This window comes from Bactrocera neohumeralis, chromosome 3, assembly GCF_024586455.1.
Source record: "Bactrocera neohumeralis isolate Rockhampton chromosome 3, APGP_CSIRO_Bneo_wtdbg2-racon-allhic-juicebox.fasta_v2, whole genome shotgun sequence".
NCBI lineage: Eukaryota > Metazoa > Arthropoda > Insecta > Diptera > Tephritidae > Bactrocera > Bactrocera neohumeralis.
Window position 1 is genome coordinate 24,606,630 of NC_065920.1, and position 21,948 is coordinate 24,628,577.

The 21,948-nt window shown below is 36.9% G+C and overlaps 1 long non-coding RNA gene across 1 annotated transcript; it reads right to left on the reverse strand.

The window, feature by feature from the left end:
• Window positions 1–4,656: 4,656 nt before the first annotated feature.
• Window positions 4,657–5,438, reverse strand: LOC126752776 (uncharacterized). The gene is made up of 2 exons (XR_007666040.1): window positions 4,858–5,438; window positions 4,657–4,778 (listed from the first exon to the last, which is right to left on the reverse strand). It is a non-coding gene; the product is annotated as an uncharacterized LOC126752776 (long non-coding RNA).
• Between the last annotated feature and the right edge of the window lie 16,510 nt (window positions 5,439–21,948).

Sequence of the window (21,948 nt, forward strand, 5' to 3'; positions counted from 1 at the left end):
AAGAAACGGTAACTTCGGTTGCGCCGAAGCAAGAATACTCTTCACAAATATAAAAGATTCCATACAAGAACTCGATTTTATTTGGTCGGTTTGTATGGCAATTATAAGCAAAAGTGATTTGATCTGAGCAATTTCTTGTTAAGTTATATCTTTGTTTTGGGCAATACTCAATTCCAAGATAAAAACGTCAGGCTTGAACCTCAAAAGCAACGCAAACTTCAGTAGGACTTCAACTATTGAAGCTGCAACGACTTTCCTGTAGTCATGCTAGAACTCAAACCGCTTCACCAAGTAATCGATCCGACACCCAAATACACACTGCTTCAAATGACAGCCGAAGGATTTGGCAGGGGAATGGTAATCTTATCCCAGCAAACGAAGGTCTTAAGTTACAAAATATCACAAGATCTTCTCACAAGGTACTGCATTACCGAAAGAGTAAACTAGACTAGGAAATTAAAAATTACCTTTAGCAGTAAGGCTACATTGAACGATTCCACTCTTTACCTACTGCTAAGGGATAGCACTATCAAGTGTTACACCGAGGGTTCGAAAACGTCGGAGGGAATTGGTGCAGGAGTCGCAGCACCACGAACCAAACTCTCCATTTTCATGGGAAATTTTCCGATCATATTCCAAGTAGAGGTCTTTACTATAAGTCGGTGCGTATAGATAAGTTTCCAACGCAAGTATCGGAACGAAAGTACTATATAGCTCCACACAGTGACAGACTGCGGCGCTTAAATCGATCTCTGCCTACGTGACCAATTCGCTACTGGTGCAGGAGTGTATAGCATCATGTAGTAATCAAGTGCATCTCTTCTGGCTGCCTGGTCACAAAGGTGTAGCCAGAAATGAACTGGCTGATGAGCTCGTCCGTTCCACAGCATCCACCAACATGGTAGGATCGGTTGGTCCTCATACCATAAAAGAGCTGCTACGCATGATGAAAGTAAGCAAGGATAGGTAGTAGCAACAACTCCAAGTTGCTAATGAGTGGGTACAACTATAGCAGGTTTAAATATATGTGACCTGGTCTACGAAAAGGGAAAAGGGAGCTAACGTGCGAAAACTAGTTTTCTGGGAAACAGCTGTTAAAAATCTCATCTTCCATCCAAATCAACTAAAATGTGAAAATTCATTTTTTGACACCTAAGCCCCCTTTCCGTAGACCAGGTCACATAATCAAATTCAAATTCTTTCGGCTACTTGACGCATTGTACACTGTCTATTGTAAGCTCAAAAAGAACTTACTTAACTTGGGCCTAGCCTCTTGTGCAAATTGCCGGTTCTGTCACAGGGAGCCTGAAACTACAGAACACCTGCTAATTGACAGCACAACAGTCTGCAGAGGCAGGATAAGGCCTTTAGATCCATGTTTCCAAATAGCGATCACATCGCTACAATAGCAACTAGCTGTATAGTGGAATTCATCAATGTGCTGGGTCTGAGTGAGATGGTGTGACTTAGGAGAGGGCACAATAAACTTAAGATCGCGGTGCAAACAGACAGACATAGCTAAGTCGACTCAGCTCGCTATGCCTATCTGTATACATACATATTACATATATACATATGTATATACTTTATAGTGTCTCGTCTCTTCCTTTCACTGTATAAGACCATACGAAATATAGGTCTTTTTATCATAAATCTTTTTCGGAAAATCTGAAGCAGCAACACAAACTCAACTAAGAGACCGCAGCAAAAGTATCGACCGATTTCGGCGTTCCCATTAAACGGTACCCGATTGTTATCCTGCCACAGATTGACAACTAGGTACTAGGAACCCTCTTTAAAGATTCAAGTTTAGGTTAAAGAGGGTTAAAGATTCAAGTTTAGAATGTCAATCGGCGAGACGAAAATCATTTTTTCGATGTTTTGAGGCTATGAAAAGGTCCAAAATGAGTTTTGCTAACCGCAATTTCAAGGGGTTTTATTTCGCTTTAAGTGGGGTAAGCAGTTTGAAAGACCATCATATTCCGAGCAGTGGCAACACTAAACACCATTGTGTGTTTCGAAACTCCTGCAACATATCTCAATTCTTATCCATGTATGTAAGTCTATTCATATACTATAATTGAAATAATATCCACCATTCTTCCCTTTTCCATAAAAATAAGCCAAAGAAGCATCTACACTCACCGATAATACGCAGAGTCATTAGTAAACATAGATTTAAGATAATTGTCACATATTTTCTCTTCCTGCTATCTATTAAAATTATTTATTGCTCAACCATCATTTGCACCAACCTCTTCACTGCTCGCATACTAATGACTTTGTACACACTCTCGTTGTTTTCGGCTTCGTCTAATGAAACCAACCACTCGTCTTCACGAATTAAAATGCCAGACTTGCCATTGCCTTGCGTCAGCCTCTGCTGTCGCTGAGTGCTTCTTAATTTCCTTACTTCATTTACAATTCGCGAACAAATTAATATAAGCATTTAGCATTTAAGTAAGGAGAACTCAGAATTTGCTGCGGACAGCATTCTGCCATTTGTATTAACAGGTCACGTTTTGTGGAAAGGGTGGGCAAGGTTCACGAAAAATTGGGTCCATAATCAAGTTAGGCAAGAGACTTGTGCGCTGTCATTGGTATATGTTCTTGTATATGGGTTTTACAAGTTTGAAACGGTTTCTTTTTTTTTAATATTCTCAGGGGTTGTTATATTTTACTTTTTGAAGGAGTAACCCATAGGAAAATTTCGGTCCACTGGATTTATTGGAATAAAGTTAGCTTTAGAGTGTCTCTTAGATTACATCCTAACTCAACCTTTTATTTCGAGCAACAGTGGCCTCAAGTTTGTCCTGAGATGACGCAACTTGCTTATTATTACATTGTTACAATATTCCGAACGAACATGTTTCAGCTTTGCGAACAAACCAAAAGTGGTTTGCACGATTTAAAGGTATTGATTTTAGCAAGGAAGGTCTGGATTACTCCAAGAAACGTTGAAATACAATCTAGCATGTTGGAAATGCGGCTTCACTGAAGAGAGATAATATAAAATAAACTTAATTGTAGAAAATCATATATGTAACCTATCCGATCCAGCCAAATCAACGGCAAAGCCGAATATCCATGACGCCGGGGCAATGTACTGTATTGGGCTAGATAAGAGGTCCTACTGCATTATGAGTTTCTAAAACTTTGTGAAACCATTTACCAAGAACGTTATCGGTAACAACTCTTCAAATTCAATCGAACAATTGCCGAAAAACGCACGGTATTTCCGAATAGGCACGAGGCAATAATATTCTATCATGCCAACACTCGACCTCATGTTACAAGACTTATTGAAAGCTATTTGGAAAACAGCGGCTAAGTGGTAACTGTCTTATTGCCCATACCTTGCATCTTCTAACAACCAATTTTTACGGTCGATGCACAAAGCCTACCAAGGAATACGGTTTAAATGTGAACAGGGTATCAAAAATTATTTTGATTTATTTTGGTCCGCCAAGCTGGTGCATTTTTTTGGGATGAAATCCGTAAATTGCCAGAAAATTGGGAAAATTTTATAGCTTCAGACACTTCGAATAACAAAGCGCTTAAATTAGCTCAGCGATGAAGATCTCTTTTGGTTTCCGCGACTGGAGTGATGATCATCTAAACTCCCTTATGTCGACGTTGTTACAAATCAAAAAATCATTTTTGGGTATGCTCTATGGGCAGGGAGAACATTAGTCCATATTTCTTCAAAAATGAAGCCGGTCATAATGTTACACTCAATGAGATGAGGAACTGGCCATAGGGCCATGATTAATGACTTATTTTTGCCCGAATTGGATGATGTTGATGTAGACGACCTTTGGTTCCAACAAGATGGCGCTACATGCCATACCGCTGACGAAACAATATATTTATTCAGGAAAACTTTGGTTCTGACTGACCTCCAAAGTCGTGCTATTTAACAATAAAGACTTGACTACCTGGAAGAGAATATTTAATGCTCTGAACAAGGTTATCGGCCAGCCAGGAAGTCACTTCCACGAAATCATTTTCAAAACATAATGACAAACCTTTCTTCTTCTTTGTTGGCGCAGACACTGCTTATGTGGTTGTAGCCGCGTTTGCAACAATGCGCCAGTCGTTTTTCTTTTCGCTATTTGGAGTGTAGCCAGGTTCTTATCTACGGGATCTCTCCGGAGTGGAGACCTTCCTCTGCTTCCCCCGGCTGGTGCTGCGTCGAATACTTTCAGAGCTGGAATGTTTTCGTCTATTCCGACGACATGACTAAGCTAGCGTAGCTTTAGACCTGGTACGGCTCATCGTATCATCAACTACTGTATTCGCCGTTTCCAAAGCGCAAAGGACCATAAATCTTCCTCAGAACTTTCTTCTCTAAACCCTTTTTCCACCCTTGCGTTAAAGTCTCTAAGCACTGTTTTGACATCTTGGCGGGAGCTGCTCTCATAAGTGCGCTCCAACGCTCATAAAAGACACCTTCAGTCATACTGTACTTTTCTTCCGTCAAAGCGTGGGCACAAATAAGCGATATGTTGGAAAACTTCCACAACGAATTAGCGCTCCTTTATATGACCACTGTGGTAAATATCACACGGACCTATTCATCTCAGTCCTTGTGCCAACCATCGCACTACTTGTACGGCGGTGGTTTCAGCCTTTACTTTTACGAGGACATCAACCAGCTGGGCTGCGGCATCATCCCAATTAAAGGACTGGACATTCCAGTTGCATACCCGTTTTTTTTTTAAGTCATCAAATATATGTGTGGTCTAGCGTTGTCCTGATTAAAGATGAAGCCCTTTCTGTTGATAATAGTTTTCATAATAGTTTTTCTTTCCTTGTTCTGCAAATCATATTTATGACTATTTATACTATACATACCGTACATACAAAGTACATACTATGTATGTACATAAGTATATCGCGTCTTATAATGGCACCTCTGAATAATTATAGGTTATATTGACTAGCGCACATATTTTATATCATTTCATAGGTATGCATGTATGCACATTCATACATACGTTTCAATATTTACGCTGCATCGACGCACACGACTTAGCAGCCACACGATCTTCAAAACCAATGAACACTCACTCACTGAACTCATTCACTGCATATACTAAATATCTTTCATTTACAGCATTTACAGCAGAATTTTATTTTCTTAAAAACTGATTTATATTTATTTTACTAATAATAAAACATTTTCTTGAACACCACTGAATTAAACAAACTGCGATTATCAACACAAACTGCTTAAAACCTTACACGCGCATTCGCCATTTGCTGCGAGCAGAGCACCCACTTCACTTCAGACTGCACTAATAATACAACTAAATAACTTTAATATATTATATCCACACTAAGCACTGCGTTTGCATATTTGGCGACACAAAACGAATATTTATTTGATTTAAATACATTACTTATTTGTATTTTATTTTAAATTTAAAAATTTATAGCACAAATTGAAGCTTCTGGAATGACTAGTGACAATTTTTTTTCTTAAACTGCACAACTTCTCTCTCTCTATACAGAAAAAGGTTTGGTAAAGTAGCGAGTAACGATAAATTGTAACCGGCGATTTTATGCTCTCATCATTTCTTGCAAAATCATTAAACACAAAAACAAATAGCAGAAAAATTCGTGGTTAGTTGCAGCAGCAAAAAGAAATTATGAACGCAGAGACAATAAGAAGTACAACAAACGCACACGGCAAAGGCATACCAACGTACATATGTATGTACATGCGTGACTTTGACAGTCAGTGCAGCAAAGAAGTGTTAGCTAATTATGAGTGTATAGTAAGTATGTATGTATGCACAAATGCTTGTGCCTATGCACGCATATTATTTAATGTTGGTAAATAACAACACAAAGTGAAATAGAGAGTTAGAGATCAACTAATGAGAAATCTATGCTACTCTGAGACATTTCAGTGTAGGTGGTACCAACAAATTATATGCAAATGTCATCAATAACGGATATGCAATTCGTTTTTCGTCAATTAGAGCGAGTCAAACGAAAGTTGTGTGAAAATTATTGCGCTTTGTAAATTGTTGAATAAAAACTTAAATTGTGTGTTTATTTAGTGTTTTTAAATGTGAAAAAGTAGTGCAAGTGATTTCCGTAATAAGTGTAAATAGTTAAATTGTGTTTAAAGTGCAAAATTGTGATTAAACGTACATAATTGCAGATTTACAATCGAGCGTCTTGTGGTTACTACAAAGTGTCGCCGTGTTCATTCATTTTGAAGGTCAAGATTTAAGCGTAGCTGTGAAAAAAATGCGGTGAGTCAAGTTTTCATTATTTCTATGGGTTTTATAATTAGTAGAGACTGCATTATATACATACTTAAATAAATTGTATTGAATGAAAATGATATATGTAGGTATATGTATGTATTTACAAAAATTATAGAAGTGTATATAAATGTTCGAACAATTTGTATTAAGAATTTATTCGTATAAAATAGTTGCTTGACGATGAGCTTATACATACATATTATAAAATGGTTCAAAAATAGTTAAATATCGTTCTAAATACTTAAATTGTGTTTAAAGTGCAAAATTGCGATTAAACGTACTTAATTGCAGATTTTCAATCAAGCCTCTTGTCGTTACTCATGTTGATGTTCAAGAAATAAGCGTAAACACAAAAACAAATAAAAGAAAAAATCCCGGTTGCAGCAGCAAAAAGAAATTCTAAGCGCAGAGGCAATAAGAAGAACAACAAATGCTTCGCAAATACATACATACATACATGCATTAGTATGTAGATGAATGACTTTGACAATGTACAAATGTACAAATGTTTGTGCCTATGCACGCATATTATTTAATGTTAGCAAATAACAACACAAAGTGAAATAGAGAGTTAGAGATCAACTAATGAGAAATCTATGCTACTCCGAGACATTTGAGCGTAGGTGGTACCAACAAATTATATGCAAATATCATCAATAACGGATATGCAATTCGTTTTTCGTCAATTAGAACGAGTCAAACGAAAGTTGTGGTGTGAAAATTATTGCGCTTTGTAAATTGTTGATTAAAAACTTAAATTATGTGTTTATTTAGTGTTTTCAAATGTGAAAAAGTTGTGCAAGTGATTTGTGAGATTAGTGTAAATAGTTAAATTGTGTTCAAAGTGCAAAATAGTGATTAAACGTACATATTTGCAGAACTACAATCGAGCCTTTTGTAGTTACTACAAAATGTCACCGTGTTCATTCATTTTGAAGGTCAAGATTTAAGAGTACCTGTGAGAAAAATGCGGTGAGTCAAGTATTAATTGTTATATATAAAACGACTTTACTATATGTGACCTGGTCTACGAAAAGGGGGCTTAGGTGTCAAAAAATAACGATAACGAGAAACTGACAATTTTACTGAACTGAAATTTTTAACAGCTGTTTCCCAGAAAAGTAGTTTTCGCCAGTTAGCTCCCTTTTCGTAGACCAGGTCACATATGCATATTTAAATAAAATTTATTGAATGAAAATGATATATTCACAAAAGTGTTAGGAGTGTAAATAAATGTTCGAATATTATTTGAAGAATTTATTCGAATAAAAAAGTTCTCTGACGATGCGCTGATACTAATATGTACATACATATATGGTTGAAAAAATTGAAATTTGTTATAAATATTAACTTTTATTATATATTAAGATTTTATAAAAATGTTTAACATTTATTAAATTATTTAGTTTGTATTTATAAGTTTAAATTTTATTTTTTTATTTAAGAAAATCATGTACATATGTACATTTAATTTCGAAGCCATTAACTCAACAATGAGATGTTGTTATTGGATGATATGGAAAGTTATGAGGCTTAAATTTGACAAAATATTTGTTGTTAGTGGTCAAATTAAGGAAATGCTTAGTATTTTATAGAGGTTTTTAAGGAGTAGTGACAATGGTTTATTGGTAAACACTTAATGACATTATTACCGACATTTTGAAATTGTTGAGAGAATATTGAACTTCATAGACTATTTGAGACAGTGAAGACTTAAAGAAGGCTCTATTAAACTTTAGTTTTTCTTTGCAATTAATCAATGTGTAGAACACCAAAAAAGTGAAGACTGACTCGATTTCAATAATTTGTGTGTTTTTGATTTTTCGGAGTAATACTCGGATGACTTAAAACAAAAAAGAAGGAATGTTTGCAGAGTATGAAAATTGAAAAAATAAAAATTGTTATTAATATGTGATAACGGAGATATAAACAAAGCTATTAAATATAAAATCTGGCCGTTTTTTTCGATTGCCTGTTTCGATCTCATCAGTTGTTGACAGTAAAATGTACATATAATCAATCGTTAGACCAGGCTGGAGCAGCTCAAAGTGGATGATTCCTTTCCAATCCCGCCAAACACTCAACATAACCTTTTGAGGCGTCAAGACTGGCTTTGCGACCATTTCTTGAGTTTCACCACGCTTGGACCATGATCTTTTTTTTCTAACTGTCATACTCAATTCACTTTTCGTTGCCTGTTACCATTCGCTTCAAAAATGGTTCGATTTCATTTCGTTTCAGCAAAGAATCACATATGTTAATTTGGTACATTAAATTTTTCACAGACAATTCACGTGGTACCCAAACTCCGAGCTTCTTTTTGCAGCCAGCCTTTTTTAAATGATTCAATACCGTTTGATAATGAATGTTAAGTTCCTTAGTGATGTCATGGCTGCTTATGGGACGGTCGTCGTCAATACATATTTTCAATAATTTCATCGACTTTTTCAACGATAAGTCGACCAGCGCGAGGTGCATCTTTCACATCGAAATTTCCAGAACAGAAGTAAGCAAACCATTGTTGTGGTACACGAACTGATACAGCATGGTCTCCGTAAGCTTTACAAATTTCATTGATGGCTTGCATGGCATTCTTCCCTTTTTTATACAAAAATTTTAAAATATAGCGAATTTCTTCATTGATTTCACTCATTTTTGAACAGCTGTAACTTTTTTTCAACTTCCCCAAATTTAATTTTTTTTTTGGTTAAAGGAAGCTTAAAACCTCACCTTTCCAACACTATATGGAATGGAACAATGTGATTGGTAGCACTGGAGACATACGACTGCAACGACATCTATTGACAAAATACGAAAAGACTTTTTCGACTACCCAATATGTAATCATATTCCTTAAACATCAACGCAATTTTTATTCGCTGTTGCTGTTTTAATTTTTCCTTAAATTGCCAAAATGCGAGCGAATATTATTTTTTTACGCTCAGCGCAGTTATATTTAGCCAGCGAGTGAGTGCGTGACATTTCGTCACGGTTGGGTATTTTCATATGTAAATGTCAACACTATTTGCCGCTAGTGGATTGTGTTATGTTATGGTTAAGCTATACAAGTATATTTGTATATACTTAAAATAGCCGTATTTTTCGCAGGATTTTCCGTCGGAATTTTGTCATCTGTCGCATATTGTGCGTGACTTTGAATTTATCATTATTTATTAAAATTATGCTTGCCAGTATTTTCAAAAAAAAAAATAAAAATGTCATACATTTCACTGCCATAACAAGTTTGCGTATTTCGAACTCACTTCTGGTTAAAGGGAATGTGTGTACTAATGTAATTTGGTCGACACTTTGTGGTGCAAATTCATTTCTATAATTGGTGCAGAGAATTTGTTTGTATGTAATAGTGCTTATTATTGCTAAGCAGTTGTGGGCAGCCATTTGGTGTAAATGAAATGAAATTAAAAATTCTACAAAACTTCAAGTTTTCGATCCAATGCAAAACTATTTGACTCGCTTGTTGGCGCTGAAAGCGCGTAGTTCTAGTTTTATTCGTCGCATCGGGTCATGCTCTACCTTTTTGGAAAGCTCATTTCACGCGCTAACAAGTGTTTGATTGATTGTCGTTTCTTTTAAGTCGTTCGTGAGTTATAGCGTCGCAAACATGGAGCAAAATAAAGAGAAAATACGGCATATTTTACAGAACTACTACGATAAAGGCAAAAATGCATCTCAAGCCGCCAATAAAATTTGTGCAGCTTATGGACTCGATACAGTTTTCATTTCCACCACACAACGATGGTTTCAACGTTTTCGTTCTGGTGTAGAGGTGGTCGAAGATGCGCCACGCTCCGGAAGGCCTGTCGTCGAAAATTGCGATAAAATCGCTGAATTGGTCGAAAGAGACCGGCATAGTAGCAGCAGTAGCATCGGTCAAGAGCTGGGCATGAGTCATCAAAAGTTCATTTCAATTTCAAAAAAAAAAAACAAAATTCAATGAAATGCGGTATCTTCTTTGACAACCCATTATAAAATTTAACGTAGTCATAAAATTTGTATCGCTTTTTCTATTGAACACTCTAAGTGTTGCTTCGACTCTTCAGTAATGTAATCTATTCAGCCAACTTCTTCAGATTATAAATTATGAAGAACGTAGTAACTTCGTTTATTAAAGGTAAGATTTCATTCGCTAACCCAAAGGGAGCAAAGCCTTCCAAAAACTTGAAAGTTTTGACGAATCAATTAGCTTACGGGGTTTTCAGTCGAAACAAGTCAATTTAGCCTAAAGTACCTTCTTTATTAGAAGCTGATATTGCATAGAATTTGTATCGGAATACTTTTTCAACAGTTTCTGCATGGAAGAAACACCTGGTACTTGTTTACATACATATGTGACCATTTAGTCAGTTTAGCAGTAATCATGATATTTTGGTTACGGGTGCATTGTTAAGGCTCTGTATAATTCCTTTGCAATCTACAAGAACGTGAGTGTGGAGTGTTGTAGTTTTGGTATACTTTTACCTTTGATAGGTTGTTTTGAGTATATAAAATTTTCTTCTTCTTCTTTATTGGCGTAAACGCCGCTTACGTGGTTATAGCGGAGTTAATAATAGTGCGCCATTCGTTCCTTCTTTTCACTATTTGACACCAATTCGAGATACCGAAAACCTTCAAAGCTGAAGTGTTTTCCTCCATCTTGACAACATGATCTCTTGATTCGTTGATCATCGTTCCATGGACTGGGGTACTCGCTGTATTCGCAAAGTACCACAAGTCTTCCGCAAAACCGATGTCATTTTCTATGTCTCCGCACCATATATCAGGACGGGAATAATGAGAGTGACTTATAGAGTTTGGTTTTCGTTTGTCAAGGTAGGACTTTAATTTCCAATTGCCTACTCAGTCCAAAGTTAGCAAGAGTCTTCCTTTCACGGGTTTTTTCCAAGATTTGGCGCATAGTAAAATCTGATCGATAGTAAATTTTCCAGGTCTGAAGCCACACTAATACGATCCAATCAGTTTGTTGACGGTGGGCTTCAGTTCTTATATGCGGTATTGAGGAGGCTTATCCAAGGTAATTGGCGTAGAGGATGATTGTTATTTGAACCCCATCGTAGTCGGATAATGGAAGCATTAATCCCGTCGGCCGGATTCGCACGCTCTTCATACTCTCGCATTATGGCTTCTTTATTTTTTGTCTACATAAACGCTTCGCTTCCCTTTTCAGCTCTCGGCAACTGTCCCACCCCGTTACCAAAAATTTCTTGGGAACAAAATTATTTCATAATTAGGGGTACGCGGTAAAAATACACATTTTTTATTTTCTAACACCAATTTCAAATATTTAATCTATGTATAAAAGCTTGTAGCAGGAAGATGTCATACAATGTTTGAAGTTATGACAAAATTTATTGAATTTTACAGATTTATATCAATGAATGGTCTTGTCGATGACCACTTAGGTCAAGCTAGTTACCTTCGTGAGATGTAATTTATAGGACTACGCCGATAAACCAATAATAACTGACAATATTGACGAGATAAGAACGACTATGTTAAGGAAGCGATGCGAAATTTGACTGTTCAGGACAATATTCCTGAAGTTCCAAACACTAAATGCTATACGATTGGCAAACCAAGGCAATCAGATTTGATATTATTATTATAAACCAATGATTATACTCCTCCCGCCGCTCAGTCGAGTCTTTAAAGGCAAAATTGTTACTTTTTTGTTATTTGATTTTGTTTACTGAGAAAAATAATAGTCTTTTTAATAAAGTTTTTTGAATCAGATACAACAAATGTGCAGAAATGAGAATGAAAAGCATTACATATGCGACCAGTCCGTCGTGAAGATCACAATTTGATCTATTCTCTTAAATGTGTCGAAAAGCGAACCGGGTTATTAAATTTAACTTCAGTCAGGAGAGCTTACTGTTCCATTCAGAATTTTTATTAAGAATATAATGGCAAGCATTTCCATACGACTGGTGTCTCTCTGGAGGTAGACTTAATCTAGAGTCTCATCGGTAATGAAATAAGGCGAAAAGTAAAATTGTTTTTGAACTGACTTTATTTTATCAAAATGTAACCAAGGTTCTAAAAAAGTGTTTTAGTAACATGCGAATCTCTAAATTCTTTAGACTAACGTTTAACAGAAGGGCATTGTCTAAAATCTCCAATTTCATATATGTATGGAAAGTTTTAATTAATACCGCTTTTTATTACTAAACAGTCGTGTTCGAATACTGCACTCCGGACTATAAGAGGATGCCTCTTGATGTCTCCGGTCGCACATTTGCAAAGCGAGGCCGCATGCTTCCGGCTAAGGAACATAACAAACTTCTCTCCAAGCAAAAACAAATCTCTGAAATTGTCCGCTTGAAGTCTTTTCCTTGACTTCGTCGACGACATTGGACAGTACGCTACTTAAATTCAGACACGCTCTGGCCACCATTCAGTGTTGAGTTATTAATACCTCTACCGACTCACTTTCAGTGACTGGCGTACTTGGAGTCCAACTACCACCCATTGCAGATGATGAACTCGAGAATCTAGAGTGATCCTTGCACATGTTCTTTCTGGATACTGCAGCTGATTAATCTCCTACGTATCCAGAATCGACCCGTACATATCAAATAAAAGTACGGCATGCAACGATCCCCGCATGACGCTAACCACCTCTTTGCATGCTCAGCAAAACCTACTGATTAAACACCTTTCTCTCTATGGCCCGACTCCGTTGAAACTTTACAAATCAAACATCAATGATGTTATCAGAATAAAACTTTGCATTAATAGTGCTCTGAAGGTTTTTCTTCTTATAGCCAAAAATTGACGAATTCGGTCTGCGACTTTTCAAGAAACTGTATATAAAATATATGGATTCCAGTACATATGTGGTCTAGTATTGAAATTCGAGGAGAATATAATAATAGCGAGCCCTCGTAGCAAAATCAGATGAAATCAAGTCAATAATTCCCTTAACCCCATATACCTAATATACAAATTTTCTAACTTCTTGTGTTAGATGTTGTATCTATCGGTAAGGTGTCGTAATCAAACCCGGAAAGTATCTCTTTCTAACAAAATAGTGTCCTCTCGCCTAAAATTAATGAAATCAGGGCAAGGATGCTCCTAATCCACTTACACACGGATTTTCAAACATGCCTTATAATTAAAAAAAGGATGACTTAATGCCTTAAAAAAGGGTAAATCTGAGAGGCTTCTAATGAAATTCAGAGAGGCTCTATTTCTGGTAACTATAACTATGTGTCGTAATACTAAAACTGTATAAAATCCGCATAAAATCCGCATTAGAAGCTATTTCCCCAGCTTTGTTACTTGCAAGTTGCGAGAGTATAAATTGCTCGGTTACTCTTATCCTTACTACTGGTTTAACATGAATTCCTAGAAGCCTTTTAGCAAAAGATTCATTTAGCCAAGTAGAGGCCAGAAGAAAAAGCCATTTTATCCGATTGGAAAGTATTTTAGATACAAATTATATAAATTCCAAAAGAAAAGATTCGATGTTTTCTTCACCACTCCCAGTGAAAACTGTCGAATCTATGGCTCTCTTAGGCTTCTAGACTGGCGTACCACTTATTACGAATTTTCTATTTGTTCCTTACAATATAAAGTTAGTCCTCTACTGAACAGATCTGAAATTTCTCGACTGCATTTTTATCTTTTTAGCGTTTAGCGCTGCGTCTTGTATTACTAGCAAGAAACAGTTGAAAACTATAATTACTCGTATATTAAATATTAAATGTATTATTGTCATTTCCGGTTCCAAGTCAGTGCCATTAATTTCAAGCAGAAATTATGTTTCTCTCTCCAAACTGTCAGTCAAACTAACTGTGCGCAACTACATTGCATAAATGTAAGCAAGACATCACTTTTGGACACTTGTGGGACGGGATATTACTAGTTCCCGTTGCAAAAAGTAGAAATGTAGCAAATCTCGCATTATTCACAGAATCATAAACAATCTTCAAATAGCAAAAAATAGAGGAAATTCATTTCAAAAGACACCCCCGTCGACTGTAGCAGGAGGAGGACTTGTAAGCTGAAAAGGCAGCAGCTCTAAGCCGCTTTTAGAAAAAAGAAGAGTGAAAAAAAAAAACACAAATCGTTTGCTTACGGTGACTTTTTGCTGAGGTAAACGATGTTCATAACTCACAGACAATGTCAACCTGAGTTGCTCGCACATTAAGCGGTTCCCGCACTCCAAGTGTACCATCACCAAGGACAGCCGACTAGCTGACTGGCTTGCTGGTTGACTGACTGACTAGCTGAAGGGCTGTTTGGGGCTGGCTATAACAAAAAGACGCTAAAGTACGTGCTCACAGCGAAGCCGAGCGATAAATGCGCGCATTAAGGCAACAACAACAGCAAACTCAATACAAATGACAGCGACAAAGGCTACTACATGGAAAATTACATTGCCAACAATAAATATGACAACTGTACTCATTGCACACAGCAGCAAGAACATGCACACAAACAAATGTGCACACACATATATATGTATGCGCACACATACACGAAGGCATAGCGAATACAATCGAGCGCTTAGCCATATTATGCTCGTAGCAGCATGGCGACCAAACAAATTATCCTCTTGCTTTTTATTATTGCGGGTAATTTATTTAAAGAAAATTGAAATACACACCATTTACCTGAGCCCTTGACAACAACAACAGCAACAACAATAATAATAATGAAAGAAACAAACAAATGAACTATTTGCTATGCTGGCTAGAATTAGAATTAGACTTGCTCACCCCGTTCACAGCGAAAAAGCAGAAAATCCACTCTACTTGGTTATCTTAAATACGAGGGCGGTTCGATAACTACATGACCTTACTGCATGATGACGCCGCTATGGAAATAAAACAAAATTATACCGCTGTTGTGGGTAATATTGCGGCGAATTTCATAAAGATTTCTCGTCAAAAAACGGTGCTTTCACATATATATGTATGTGAATTTCATTAAGATTTCTCGTCGAAAAACGGGGCTTTCAATAACAGCTACTACAAAGGTACATTCGATGCCATTATGTATGGAACTCGATTTCTTTTGCATGGGCACCACGGGCACGCTTGCAGAAATCCAGATGCTGAACCCCATTTTCGACGGTTTTGAAGCATAATCGGCCCATTCTGCTGCAATTTTACGTTAGATATTCGTACAAAGTTCATCAATCGTTGCTGGCTTGTTGGCATAGGCCACAGACTTGACGTAGTCCCACAGGAAATATAGTAGATAGTGACTGTGCGATTTCGTAAGATAACACGTGTGGCGCCGTCCTGTTGAAACTACATATTGTCCAAGTCCATATCATCCAATTCGTACCAAAAATATTCGGTTATCATTGAACGGTAGCGATTCCATTCACAGCAACGTGCCGGTCTTGATCATCATCGAAGAAGTACGGCCCATAAGCCGCACCAAACCGAAATATTTTCGGATTCAATGTTGACTCATGGAGTACGTGTGGATTGCTGACTGACCAGTAACGCATATTTTGCTTATTGACGATGCCATTCAGCCGAAAATGAGCCTCATCGCTGAAGATGGTCAAAATCCGAATCATTTTCATATTGTTGTTCAGCCCAATTCACGTATATACGACATTCGTTTGCTGTCCTTATTGGGCTACTTCTGTAGCGTCTCTATGAAAAAACCCTTTATAGCACTAAAACTGGTTTGCGATCGTTTATTTTGTATGGTAGTTATATGCTATAGTAGTTCGATATCAATGGTTTCACCAAATGAACATCTTCTTTGAGAGAAAAGGATGTGTGAAAGGTTTCAGATCGATATCTCAAAATCTGTGAGACTATTGAGCGTATGTATATACAGATGGACTGGACTAAATTGGTGCAGCTCCTTACGATCATTTATATTCATATTTAATATTTATAAGCCCACCAGCATTTCCTTCAGAGTATTACAAACTTAATATACCGTGTGCAAGGTATAACTACCGGAATGAAAAATTTCTAATAGAAAACTTTCGATCGCTTATCCGATTCTGATTTTCGGAAGAGAAATCTCGCAGTGAAATCAAGGAACGCTTGTATAATATATGTATACATAGACGCTTCTCTTTCAAGGGTGACTGTCAAAAAAGGGATGAGGGATGTCGTTTTTGATAAGCCACACCCAGGTGCTCCGCTAACGTTACATCGAAATTAATACGACAAAATTGCACGATCTCATGCGGAGAGGCTCCCTAATGAACGTACTCGAACCGGCTGAGACTGTAGTCATCTGAAGAGCCTGCATGGATCATATCGTGTATGAAAAATTGGACATAAGAAAGCTTTCGACGTGCTTGGAGTCAAATTTCCACACAACGTACAACGAAACTTGGATCCATTGGTTCACGCAAAAAACCTAAGAACATAAAATTTCATCGGCGAACCTGCTTTGTCGTAAGCGCGAAAATTAATTTGTCGGTCAGAAAGTTGATGGTCATAGTAGCTGCGATGCATGTATGTAATAGGTTATCAAAAAAGTCTTGCGGTATTTACGCTAGTTGGCGCTGAAAGCGCGTAGTTCTTGTTTTATTCGTCGCATCGGGTCATGCTCTACCTTTTTGGAAAGCTCATTTCACGCGCTAACATGTGTTTGATTGATTGTGTTTTGTCGATTGTCGTGTTCTTTTAAGTCGTTCGTGAGTTATAGCGTCGCAAACATGGAGCAAAATAAAGAGAAAATACGGCATATTTTACAGTACTATTACGATAAAGGCAAAAATGCATCTCAAGCCGCCAATAAAATTTGTGCAGTTTATGGACCCGATACAGTTTCCATTTCCACTGCACAACGATGGTTTCAACGTTTTCGTTCTGGTGTAGAGGTGGTCGAAGATGCGCCATGCTCCGGAAGGCCTGTCGTCGAAAATTGCGATAAAATCGCTGAATTGGTCGAAAGAGACCGGCATAGTGGCAGCCGTAGCATCGGTCAAGAGCTGGGCATGAGTCATCAAAAATTCATTTCTATTTCAAAAAAAAAAAAATCAATAAAAATACCGCAAGACTTTTTTGACAACCTAATATATATGTATGTAATCTGCATCGACTAATTTAGAAGTTAGTTATTTCAGTCGAATGGGGAATTTAACGAAAAGGTATTCAATTTCAGACATTTGAATGAAGTTCGAGAGCATCGCTGAGTTAAGCGCATCGAGCTAAAGCCAGACTATCTGGAGAAGTAATTCGCCATAATTATGAAATCTCGTTTTTTTATATAGGCTAAGTACTCATCGCACCAACCTCGTATACTTGTACACACATACACACATAGTAATATAGCTGTTTTTTACGGGTTTAAGCTCATTGCCATCTGCGCACGATATTAACCTTGACTCGGATTGGTATACTTTGCCGCTGGATGAGTGTATACATATGTGTGTGAGTGTGTGTATGTATGTAGATATGTAAGTATGCGTTTATGTTGTACTTGATGCCGTTGTGCGTTTTTGTGGCAGCAAAACTAATTTATTTATTATGCGTCATTTTGCCAAGTATTTGCGCGGCAAATGAAAATTTCACTAACAGCATCAGTAAGGTGGGGTTAATTTCGCGCGACATCATCTCGCAGGTATTTTTCTCATCTAATATTTTTGAGATAAATGACCTAAGGCAAAAATCCACGTGCCTTCAAGATATCTCGTCAAATGAAAAACTTTCCTAGGCAAGCAGTTGATTCCGATCGTTGAGTTTGTCTGCCAGCTTTATGATATAGTTGTTGGATATCAGTGGTGCCGACAAATAAACAGCTTATTGCGGAGAAAAGTAGATATGCAAATTTCAGATCGATATCGCTCAATCTGAGGGACCAGTTCGCGTCTATTTATAGAGACAGACGAACATCGACTCAGCTCGTCATGCTGATCATTTCTATATATATTTTTTATGGTCTTCGATGTTTCCTTCTAGATGTTTCACTGTGCAACATCTTGCTAGTGTACAAAAATAGTTCTTAACCTTACAACCAGTGAATGGGCAACAAGAAATGAAAACCTCGAAGAATAATATCTAATAACGAACAAAAAAGTCAACATTGCAACGAAATACTATGCCACATCATTCGCTACGCATTTGCTTATTTTCAGCTTTCCAGTAAACATTCACACACACATACATCCACACACAGTTACCTGCAAAGTCAACAATCGCCTTATCTGTTTGACCAATCTTTTGATTAAAATTGGCACTGATGAAGGCCAAATGAAATGACGTTTGCTCTGGGTAAATGAGCGTTTATGATTATTACAAACATTTTCCGTCCACGAGTTGGCTTCCGCACTTGAAGATTTCTTAGATGCTACTTCGAGTAAATGCGTATACTTTGGCAGGGTGCACTTACATACAGATATATTTATATGTATCTATGTAATACAATATTAAAATGAAAATGCTGGATTTATATTTAAAAACTAAAAATTTCAGTTTAAAATAAAAATAATAATTTTTCTTCTTCTGTTTTATACCAGTTTTTATATAAAGACTTGGGCTTTAGTTGGGGGTTATTTATCGCTCGTGATTTCTGTAAATGAACCGGCCTATTATGGCACTGTTAGTTTACTCGAAACCTTATAACAAAACATTTTCATCGTATATGGAAATTCAAGCTATTAATGAGCCTGTATCGCATGCCCTTGCAACAGTTGTACCCTTTTAGTCCAGTTTCCTATACCTTGATAATCGGTTATTTGCGATGCATGATCATGAGATCAGAGAAATATTTTATTATTATTTGCTATTGCCGTTGATCAATATAACCAGTATAAGCAGCGTCTTCCAGTAGGGATGACAGTTCATCTTGTAACGTTTCACCTTGGTACAATGATGGAAAATTGAACAAGATTATTACGCGAATTCACGTTCTCCGGTGACTAATGTAAGAGCTTTTCGCCCAAAATAGGTCTTCTCAGATGAGACCCTTTTGTGGCTTAATAGCTTCTTCAAAAAAGCAAAATTTTTACTATTGGGATGAGTCAAATCCTCAGGTAGTTCAGAAAACACAATTGAATCTATTTGACTCTCTATTTCTCAAGACGGATGCCGTCTTATCTGTCACGTCTAAACATAGACACATTAGCCGCCAACAACATTAAAGCATCTAGACTAATTTCTCTGGAGGTATGTTGTTTACGACAGTCATCCGACACCGCTCGAGGATCTGGAAAACAACATTCTACCACCATAACCGAAATTCCAATGCTACACTCGGTCATCACTCGGTCACCCATGACGTAACACAGCACCAATATTGACTAAATTTGGGAGTCTGCTTCATTTTAATATCATATCTTGTTGATGGGCCCGTTATACATATAAAAGTTGTATTAAATAATGTTGCTAATTTTCTCAACAAAAGGCACGAAGCAGCCCAATAGAATAGATGTGCAGCATTCCCGGGATGTTACTTTGCTACAGGCTCGAAATATGAAAAATTGGACCACAACTACTTGTTGTTCATATGTATAAGTTGTCATTTTCAATCCCAGGAGCTATATTTTCTTAGACTCAAGCAGTAATTGAAATATCTGAACAAAACTAGCACTTAGATACTGTAAGATTGAGATTACAATACTATACCTCTACCTAAAAAAAAAATTTCACGAAGAAGTCTTTATCAACTAGACTCCTTACAAGTATGTCGACCCTTGAACCAATTGTCCATATCTTTGTTACAAGCCTCTGCTGGGGTAGTCTTCATTGTCTTTAGTGAATTTTATTTTTTTCATCTTCATCTAATTTTTGGAGTCCCATTCGCTAGTTTAATTGCTGAAGAGTTTCGATATCACATTCAAAAACTCACCTTTCGCTACCAGTAATGATTCATTTATTGAATGTAAGGTTCTCAGGTTTTTTGCAAATGATTCAGGTTTTTTTGTATGAGTATACGATAGACACGCGTCATACCCAAAATATTAACTAAAATATATTGAGTTGAACCGTAAAAATGTCAAAATCCTCCGTTATTCCTCTGATGATAACACGACGATACCTAATCACAGTTTCTTAAACTTTTTCAAAGTTATCATCATTATGAGAGCTGGGTGGACGAGCATCATTAGGTAAGGTTTCGAAGACTTTCGACCTTTATTGAATTCTTTTGTTCCAATCAAATAGTTGTTCTCGCGATGAAATACTTAGACTCCCAAAAACACTTTCGACCTTTATTGAATTCTTTTGTTCCAATCAAATAGTTGTTTTCGCGATGAAATACTTAGACTCCCCAAAACACTTTTGCCGTGATTTCGTTGGAGGCGCATGGAGATGAAACTTCATACGAACAGAAAAAAAATTTATCAATCTAAGAAAAAACTTTGTAGCGATTCAGTTTCCGCGTCCAGTTTAATTGGACCTCTCCTATACAAATTTGATCAGATGATATATAGGATTTTCATACCTACTAATATTAGTCAAATTGTCAGTTATCAGCTAAAAATATATGAAATCTGTACATACCCTTCCCTAGTACCCATATACTTGTATCTAATAACGGGTGATCCAAGTAGATGTACTTTTTTCAATGTCCTCTTTTTGACAGATCTCTCGTGAGTCGTGTCAAGCTGTCATATTATTTTTGTTCAATATTCTTCGGAAGTCTTCCGTCTGAAAACGTTTACAAATCGTTCACGTTCTGTAAGGAATGTGTTTCGGGCGTTTCGTTTTACTTATGGTCAACATAATTGGCCTACTGAGCGTACTATTCGCAACACCATCAGCCATCTTGAGAACCAGCATTCATTACTGAATAATATTCGACCGAATGGACCGTGGAGAGTTGATTCGGTGCCGTTCGCAGCAACTTGGACTGACGTACGGAAACATTTGGCGCATATACATCGAGATCTTAAATTCCTCATTTAATATGAAGTTTCAGTGTTTTTCTTTAAAAAACTAGGGATCTCGAAGTGGATCGCCCTTTATTATGTTACCACCCCCACAGTCGATTTCTTACTGCACATCTCAGTTACTGTGGATAAACTCACCCATTTCTCTTTGGGTGTCCACTGTTAGACATCGCATCTTTAGTTATTCTTGCAACGCCATAAATGCACACGCTACAACAAAACAAAGATGGTTTTCGGTGTTCCTTTATATAATTGATGCAAATTTAGTATTCATTTGTGTGAAGCCTTATTGAATGCGCCGCCTCCACCACTTAGTATTAATCTCATTATTTTACGCCACAGCACGTTCGTCCACAAACATTTGGCCGTCGCTTTGTTTATATGAATTTCTGCTGGCACTAATTGTGCGTGGCATTTACGTAATTGACGGTATTAAGTTTATATCTACTACAATCAATATAGCGAAAATATAGGCAAAGTTGAAAAAATTTGGTATAAAAATCTGTTAACACTGTGATACCAAATAGAGAATAGAGTCTAGGTATTTAATAAAGCCTAAAGCAAATGAGCCGAGTAAAAACTCAAAATAATTTTAAGGCTGCACGAGTAGATCTATTTTCATATTGAAAGTTAATCGGTTGGTATAAAAAACCAAACATTTAGTGAAGTTCGACCAATTAAAGAATTCCTAGGAAGAATTTCATCAGACTCGTCCATTTAAACAGCGCGCGCAAACCGAATCGACAAAATTAATTTTATCCAGATTAGTACAACTTTTTTTAGGTTTGTGTGAACTTTAATCTCCATAAATCAACTAAAGTG